General features: G+C 43.9%; 1 protein-coding gene across 2 annotated transcripts in view; it reads left to right on the top strand.

The window, feature by feature from the left end:
• DUSP16 (dual specificity phosphatase 16) overlaps positions 1-8,750 on the top strand; it is a 170,690-nt gene that overhangs the window by 21,986 nt on the left and 139,954 nt on the right. The gene's annotated exons all lie outside the window — the stretch shown is intronic.

Raw genomic sequence — 8,750 nt, 5'->3', positions numbered from 1 at the left:
CTCTGGGCTCTGCAGTTCGGGCAGAGGTCTTTGGCTGCCCATCCCTACCCTACACACAAAGACACCAAGGACAAGGAACACCTTCTTCATTGTCCTAGAGACTCGGACATGAGGCCATTTCCCCTGCCAGCACCTCTTTCCCCTCATTTCTCTGCAGGATACATCATCACACCATTGCCAAGCCCAGACTCTTCTTTGCCTGTGATATCTCGAGGTTTTCTTCTCTGCTTGTCAGTTTCGGTTATTTCAAATCTAGGGCCAGCACATTTAAAAAACGTTCTTATTTAAATAATAAAAGGCTTACAGACAAGACATGTATGCATTTTCACATCCCAGTTCAGAGCTGCGAATAATAATTCCAGTTGTTAGTGATTTTACCAGCACGATCTCATTTTATCCTCTCAAAAGAATTCTGCAATGTACTTGTCACCTCTGCTTCACAGATGAGGAACCTGGGATGCCATGGTGTGTGACTTGCCCACATTGGAGTGTGACAGGGCAGGTAGTCACACTTGGGTCCTCTCACTGCAAGTATGTCACTCTTCCCTTGACATTACAGAAGTCTCTCTAAGGAACACGTGAGTGGCCAGTCCCAGCCAGGCCTCACTGGGCCTCCTGGCTGCTGCCTTGGTGGAAATCTAAGGAAGGTCTAAGAAAATCTGGCCATTCTTAAAAAGAGAGTCTAGGTGAAATTTGATGAGCTGGCCCTCATATTTTCTTTGGCCATGGATAGGTTGATAGGTTCTTGGACTTGTGGTGCTGAGTGTCAGAGATACAATCACAGAGAAACGAGACAAGACTAGGTTTGATATTCAGGGCCAGGAACAAACACCATGAAATATCTCATCTGCAAAACATCTACAGAGATGTTTTTAAGTGGAGGTGCTTCCTTCAATCAACAGATCGAAGAGAGAAAAAGAACATCTCATATTTTTCTTCCTTTTCTTTTTCCTCCTCATCTTCTTATCCCATCAGCAGATGGCACTCTAAAATGACTGAATGAGCTAGACAGTTCTCCCATTGGCTCTTGAATTCGGAGGTTCAGACCTGTTAAAAAACAGAGAAGACCTTTGCATTTTTGTCCATTTTTTTGTGCATACTTTTATTTTGATCCCTTTAAATATGGTATATTTTTTGAAGTTAGATTGTAAAAAGTTAAATTTAATTCATCTCAATTTTATTTTGATACATCTTTTCAGGTCTCAGTTTAAACTAAAAGATGAGTACTAAGCTCCATTCTGTCTTGAATGTTTTGTGAGTTTACCCCAATAGGTGGCAATTCAGTGAGACAATCTCATGGTTTTTTTTTTTTTAAAGAATCCCCCCAATAATGACAAAAGTGTCAACCAAATCATAGTCTCATGGCCTACGATAATTCAGCTGTATTCTCTTAGCATGTTGATAATTCACTGTATTTTGGTTCAGGCTTGTTTAATATTCAGGATTCCGGTTGTCTCACTTGATCCTGAAATCAGAGGATACTGGACATAATGCACAGATTGATGAAGATTTGTATAAGTCCCAGCAGGACAAGCACAACATTCACCATAACTCACATCTGCCCAGAGTTAAATCCACAGGGAAGCAGGTTGTTGGAGAGAGTGAAAAATGACCCCAGTCTCCACACTGCGTCCATGATGAGGTGCACCATGAATCTGGATTCATGGGGCCTCCAAACAGGAGTTGAAGAAAGGTAATGGGGGGCAGGGTGCAGGGTAGAGCCAATCCTCCTACCTGGCTCCCAGAGACTGTCAGAGGAAGGGACAGGGGTGCATCCTGTGGGTGGAATGCAAATTTCTCCTGTTCTAATCTTCAGTGGAAGCATGAGTCCAGCCAGCCTTCTGCTGAGAGTCCACAAGCACATCCTGCTCAGATGCACTTCTCTGTGGACCTTACATCACAGGTTTTTACCCAAGATGCCTGGAGCTGCTTCCCTGGGCCAGAATTCCTTGCTCAGGAAGGACAGATTTACCCAGGGGGACTCCACCAAACATGTGGGAGCAGTCATTTGCCAGAGAAGGTTGGCAGTTTGGGCTCTGGTGGTGGGCACAGTCCTTGCCTTTCCCCCTCCAGCCTTGCTTCCACCCGCTCAAACTCACCGTGAAGCCACATCACCGAGGTCTGCTGGAGCTCCTTGACCAGGATCAGCTGCAAGGATAAGCTCCTCTGGGGAAGAACTGCGTGTGAAAGTAGCAAAGAATTGGAGATTTGGGGATGGAAGGGACATTGAGAGACGTCGCGCACGCCCCTCCTTGTTTAGAGGAAGACATTACAACCAAGAGAAGTCAGAGTAGGGGTGAACTAAAATGCCTTCTGCCAACCCATCCAGCATTCTTTTAACTTCACCATCCTGCTTGCCGTGGCATGATTCATTTATCGAAGGAAAAAACCCCTCACTGTGTGCAGAAGAGCACGGAGAGAATACACAATTCCCCGCGGTTCAGCGAACCGGCTAATTCATCTGGAACCGAGACAACCTGAGTGCTCTAATTAGAGAACAGGGGACACAAACCCACTCTGTCGAACCGTTTTGCAGAGTGACCGCTTGATGGCACTGTGGCTCGTCGGCAGAGCCCACCACCTCTTCACGATGCCTGTCACACAGGCCGGTTCGGAGCAGTCCTGGTCTCCTAGCAACAAGACAGGGAAAATTGCTGAGCACCAGGAGCAGCTGTAGATTAACTAATCAATCAGTGTGTTCCAAAGACGGAGCATCTAAACATTGGAGGAAATCCCAAAATAATTAATACTCTTTACGGACATGAAATCACCAGTCAAAATAGTATTTTAAACCCATTTTACAAATGGTATCATTTTCAAAAAATGCCATCAGACCCCAAGGTGGTGGTCGTGCCGCCCACACTTAACCCAGGCCTCTTTCTCTCTTTTCTGCTCCCTGTACCATTCCACTCTGAGAATTCGTGGCCCTTTTCATAGCAGTGCAATCCAGACTTGCCCTAAGAGTAAATGTTCCTATGCTCCTGGTTGGTAGGCAGTTAAATTTACGTTAGGTTAAATTTATTTGCGGCCTCTCTCATTTCCCTCAGACCGTCTTTAATTTTTTGGTCCCCTACAGCCTGGACCATTCTGAACTTTTTTGCTCAGCTGAACACTTCCGTTCAAAAGTTCTATATTCTTTTCCAGAAGAAGCCTCTTTCAAAGATTGCTTTGAAAAACTCCCTATCAACCCTGAGTTATACAGTTAGGGGCTCTACAATTAGGATTCACCTATAATTTGAAGAATGTGCGATTTTAGTTTTGCAGGAAAAGACTGCCAAGGAGCTCTGGGCTCTGCCATGATGGGTGCATGTGTATCTGGCTTCATGATTAGGATGTAGGTCTGGAAGCTTGAGAACATCATCTAGTTTTCAGCAGGCAGTTAATAGAGCAGTGATTTGCCCACAACAGCTAGATATGGATTAAAACTCCTCTAAGGGAATTTTGAGTGCATCCTCTCTTCTGCTTCCCCGTTGTGTCTTCCAAAGAATAGTCTCTTTAAGAAGACTGGATTCTGCTAGTAGGACCCTGAGTGTGCAAAGATGAGGACATGGCAAAGATAATGGGGGAGCAGAGAAGTAGCTGTGAGGAGTTGGATGGGAGAGAGACGGGCAGCACAGTAGCTGAGAATAGATGTATATTCTGTCTATCTAGATTCGTTTACACTTCTGGGCTCTCTGAATCTCCAGGCAGGTGCATTCTACTTGAATAACTCTTTAAACGTTAGTGAAAATTATGGGGCGCCTGGGTGGCTCAGTCAGTTAAGTATCCAACTCTTGATTTCGGCTCAGGGCGTGATCTCAGGGTCCTGGGATGGAGCCCAGTGTGGGTTTCACACTCAGCAGGGAGTCTGCTTGAGTCTCTCTCTCCCTCTGCCTCTGCCCTCTCCCCACCCCTGCTCTCTCTCTCTAAAATAAAATAAACAAATCTTTAAAAAATAAACATTAGTGAAAATTACGCACAACATTCCAGTGATATATCCAGCCAGCAAAGTTTTCCTTCGTCACAAATAGTATGATGATTGCTTTCAAAGGTTCTGAAGTCAACTTCTGTGTTGAAGTTCAGGTTTTTGCTTACCATCTGTTTAACCCTGCAAATTATTCTCAAACCACAGCTTCTCCATTTTTAAGATGGGGAACATGGCAGTGCCCACCTGTATGAGAGTTCTCTAGAACCCTAATCACAGAACCAGTAGGACATAGTTAGATGATGATTTTTGGAGGAAGTGGCTCAGGCCATTGAGGGGACTGACAAGCTTGAAATGTGTAGGGCAGGCAGGCAGGCTGGAAACTCAGGTACATGGTTGGTGTTGTCGTTTCTGAAATCTATAGATTGGGCCAGCAGGCAAGATTTGAAGCTGTAGTCTTGAGGCAGAATTTCTTCTTCTATGGGAAACCGCATTTTCGTTCTTAACGCCTTTAACTGATTGGGTAAGGCCCACCCATACTATCAAGGATAATCTTTATTTAAAGTCAACTGATTGTAGATGTTAACCACATCAACAAAGTACCTTCACAACAACATCTAGATTAGTGTTTGATAAATAACTAGGTACTACAGCTAGCTAAATTGACATGTACGACTAATCATCACACCACCTTATAGAATTGTAGTAGTAAAATGAGCCCAAATCCCTGTAAATCATTCAGTGCATTACTGAGCACAGGAGAAGCCCTTAATAAAGATTTCTATGGTTATTTTACTTTAGCCATTGCTAACCCAATGAATTTTTCCAACTTTCAAGTTTCTTGGCACCTATTACCATGTGTTAACGTTAGTAGAAACAGGTTTTTAATGCTACTCTCAAATTGTGGCATTGTTTTCCTCCCTTAGCTTTTTTTTTTTTAAGTTCTGCTAAGATTTTACAGACTCAAGGGAGAAGGAACAATTGGAAGCAGGAACTTGGATGGAAGGGACGTAGGTGGTAGAGCTACTTCTCTACTCACCCCAAAGGAAATTATTCCCCCTTCAGATATTTCTTAAGAAGGAATGGTCTAAAAACAGGAGACATAAAATACTTGAGAATGTAGACTTTTATCATCACTCTTCTGTTGGGGTATCCACTTACACGGAAGAGAAAACTGACGGGGGAAAATCAGTTTGTTAATTTAACTGTTTATTCTAGCAGAATATGAAAAACCAGTGAAACAGGACCTAAGTCACTGTAGGCCATGGTTAATCAGAGGCAACTATGGAGCTAAAACATGTAACAACTGTCTATTTTCAGTTAAACCATAAATGAATATTACTAGAACTAGAAACAAATCTCAATGAAATCAAGTGAAACCCAAGTGATGGTATTAAAAAAAAAAAAAGCTACTTGGTAATTGGAGTTGAAGGGGAAAGAAACACAATAAAAAGCCAAAGACTCACACTTAGGAACACAAATAATGTAAGGAACATTTAAGTTTATTTTGAAGAAAAGTTTAACAGAATGGTTTACGGCTTTTTAATTTTTTTTTTTTTTTTTTTTTAAAGAAAATACACACGAGTTTACTGTTTGGGATGTTTATGAGAGGATAAGCCAAGGGCGAAAGCCAACCTCCTGAGGATGGTAGAGCAAAAGGAAGGAAATACTCTGAGCCTTTAATGACTTTAAACGTCTTTCATGACATTGTCAAGCCACCATAACTTTCACTCTCATGATTGTTTATAACAATTTCAATTGGGTATTTATTCTCACCTGAAAGACTCCTAACAGATTTCCTGTTCTTGTTCTATACAGATTATCCAGTGGTGTGAAGGTGGCTCATACGTGTTGCAAGAGCCAGTTTTCAAATTTTCAAAAAATGTTGTTTGCTGGTTGACAACACAGCATGAAATCAACCACGGTGGGAATTTTCCCACCCCAGAAATTGGTAAATACTACAAATCAGACCTCCCCCAACCAGGGGTCAGTCGTTAAACATCTATCAGCACACAACTGGCTACTTCTTTTTACTCACAAAAATGTTTCCAAAAGGCCATCTGACTCAAAATGCCACGGGCACCTATTACACTTGTAGAGATACTCGATTTTCACTTTATCTGATAACAAATGAATGAGCACATTTTAGCTTGATGTTGTTCTGTCACCCCCAGGTACAGAATGATGTGGTTAATGATCTATAAAACATTTATTTTCACTAAAGGAGGGATAATGGAGAGGAACTCCGTGATGAGCCCTTTGTAAAATTTGAAAAAGGACCTTCTCCTATTTCATACTTCCAGTATCTCTGGCTGGGTACAGAGTCAGCATCTCCTGAACCCAGTCATGCTAGGATTTGTCCTCAAGCCTCCCTTTCCCCACCTCTTCTGGCTCTCTTCACTCTGTCCCATGCCAGGAAGGGTGCATAGTTCTGCTTTAAAGACACCGCACTGGGTACTGCTAGGTAGGGTTCTTCCTCTGCCTCCCTAAAAGTGCTCAAGGGATTGTGGGTTTTCCGTTTTCTGTCTGGAGTGGTAAAAACACAGGGCTACTCTCACAAGGGAAGAGGCACCTCCAGCTTTAATTTTGTCTTTGACGCCCACATGAAGGCCTCCTTTTGGGAGAAGGCTTGGCCGTCTTGTTTTTGGCTTTCTTCCTTCCTTTTCCAATGCGGCAAGTTGGGGCCTAGGGCTGTCCTGGCCTGACGTTTGAAGGGAATTTTATATATACATTTATTTATTTATTTTGCCATAAATCCTATACCTTCTCTCCTCGTGGTGCTGGCAGGCATGGTCTTCATTCCATTGAAATAGTATGATCCAAAACTCTGTGTAGGCCTGGGATGGCCTTTGGCCTGTTTGGTTCTGGACTATCCAAGTCTAGTCAGTGTAGGCAAAGTGGTCATTGTCAGCCTGCTAACTTGGTTCCATGTTGGGTTTGGGGCTGTGAAGTGCTTAGCAGGCATTGCTTTCCTTCTCAGCAGAGGGGCACTGAGGCGTGGCAAGTTTGGAATCGGTTCTGTTGAACCACAGGCAATTTTTCCTGCTCAAATATGTATTTTTCCAGTCAGAATGGCCTGCAAGCCAAAGCTCACTGTCCAACTCCAGCCCAACCCCCAGCCCAGGGGTGTCTGGGGGACCTGTCACAGCCCAATAGGTGAATGAGTCTGTCCACTTGGACCCCAGGGCTTGCTTTAAGAAGTCAGCTCATTTACCTCTTAGTCACTTCAAGATTTGGGCCGAGTATCTCTCTGCGACCCTTAACAGTTTCTAAGTCAGAACCATCATCTGTCTTGTGAAGTTCAGCTGACCCTTGAACAACGCAGGGGACAGGAGCGCCAACACCCCACAAAGTCAAAAATCCACATAGAACTTTGGACTTCCCCCACACTTAACTACTAATAGCCTACTGTTGACTGGAAATCTTACTGATAACATAAACAGTCAACACATATTTTGTATGTTATATGTATTATATTCTCTATTCCTGCAATATAGTAAGCTAGAAAAAAGAAAATTGTTATTAAGAGAATCATAAAAAAAATAGTGTTGGGGCGCCTGGGTGGCACAGTTGGTTGAGTGTCTGACTCTTGGTTTTGGCTCACGTCGTGATCTCAGGGTCGCGAGATCCAGCCCTGCATTGGGCCCTGCGCTCAGCGTGGAGTCCGCTTGTAACTCTCTCTCCTTCTCCCTCAGCCCCGCCCCCACTCTGTTTCTCTATATTTTTTTTTAAATTATTAAAAAATACAGTGCTGTATGTATTGAAGAAGATGTGTGTTAGGTGGACTTGCGCACTTTAAATCTGGCTTGTCCGAGGGTCAACTGCAATCTGATTTTGATATGGGCATCTCCAAGCTGCCTACAGACTTACAAAAAGAGCCCTTCCAGCTCCGGGGGTCTTCCAGTCATACATTTTTGAGGCCTCTACTATGCCTGCTCTGGTCAGGGCCATTCTAGCCTACACTAGGCCTTTTTCATTGGTGTGCTGGAAACCAAGTCTGGTGGGGCGCGTGGAGGGGGCGGTAATCCCTGATTTGTAGCATTCACTGATTTCTGTGGTGTCAATACTCCAATCGGGGACGCCTGGGTGGCTCAGTCATTAAGCGTCTGCCTTCGGCTCAGGTCATGATCTCAGGGTCCTGGGCTCAAGCCCCGCATCGGGCTCCCTGCTCGGCGGGAAACCTGCTTCTCCCTCTCCCACTCCCCCGCTTGTGTTCCCTCTCTCGCTGTGTCTCTGTCAGATAAATAAATAAAAAGTCTTTTAAAAAAAATACTCCAATCGTTGCCAATTAAAAGCTACCAACTGGATGTCACTCAGTGCGGAGTTGAGAAGAGTTGCACGCAGTTGGCATTCCTCTGGGGAGCCAGCCATAAGCCAGCTGCAGCACAGCACTGTTTTGCATTTTTAAAGAGGCACCCTCTGGGTGGAAGAATTAAGAAAGGTACTCCCTTAGGGCAAATTTTAAAAAGGCACCTCGCTGGGCAGACCTGCACCACAGGTGCCCTGGTGAGGAGATACCTGGCAGGTGCCCTTTCCTCTGCACATGGCCTGTTGCAGGGAATGTGAGCTAGATTTTAGGCCCATTCACCTCCTCAACTGAGTGCCTTTGTGCAGTGCACAATTGGCAGAAACTTACATGGCAGTCTTGGCTCTGATTCATGACTACTCTATAGTTAAGTAAAATGGATGGAATAAGGGAAAAGAGAACCAAGTTACCTAGCAGCCTGAAAACCTGCTTTATGCAGATTATAGGATTATTACCAGTTAGAACACTAATTGTTCTTAAAATTAGCTTAATTAACAGAAGGCTATTATTGCTAACAATGGCTTCCAACTATACCATTCC

This window comes from Halichoerus grypus, chromosome 6, assembly GCF_964656455.1.
Source record: "Halichoerus grypus chromosome 6, mHalGry1.hap1.1, whole genome shotgun sequence".
In the NCBI taxonomy this organism is placed as follows: Eukaryota; Metazoa; Chordata; class Mammalia; order Carnivora; family Phocidae; genus Halichoerus; species Halichoerus grypus.
Note: the sequence above shows the minus strand (reverse complement) of the source record. Positions and strands in the feature narration are given on the sequence as shown.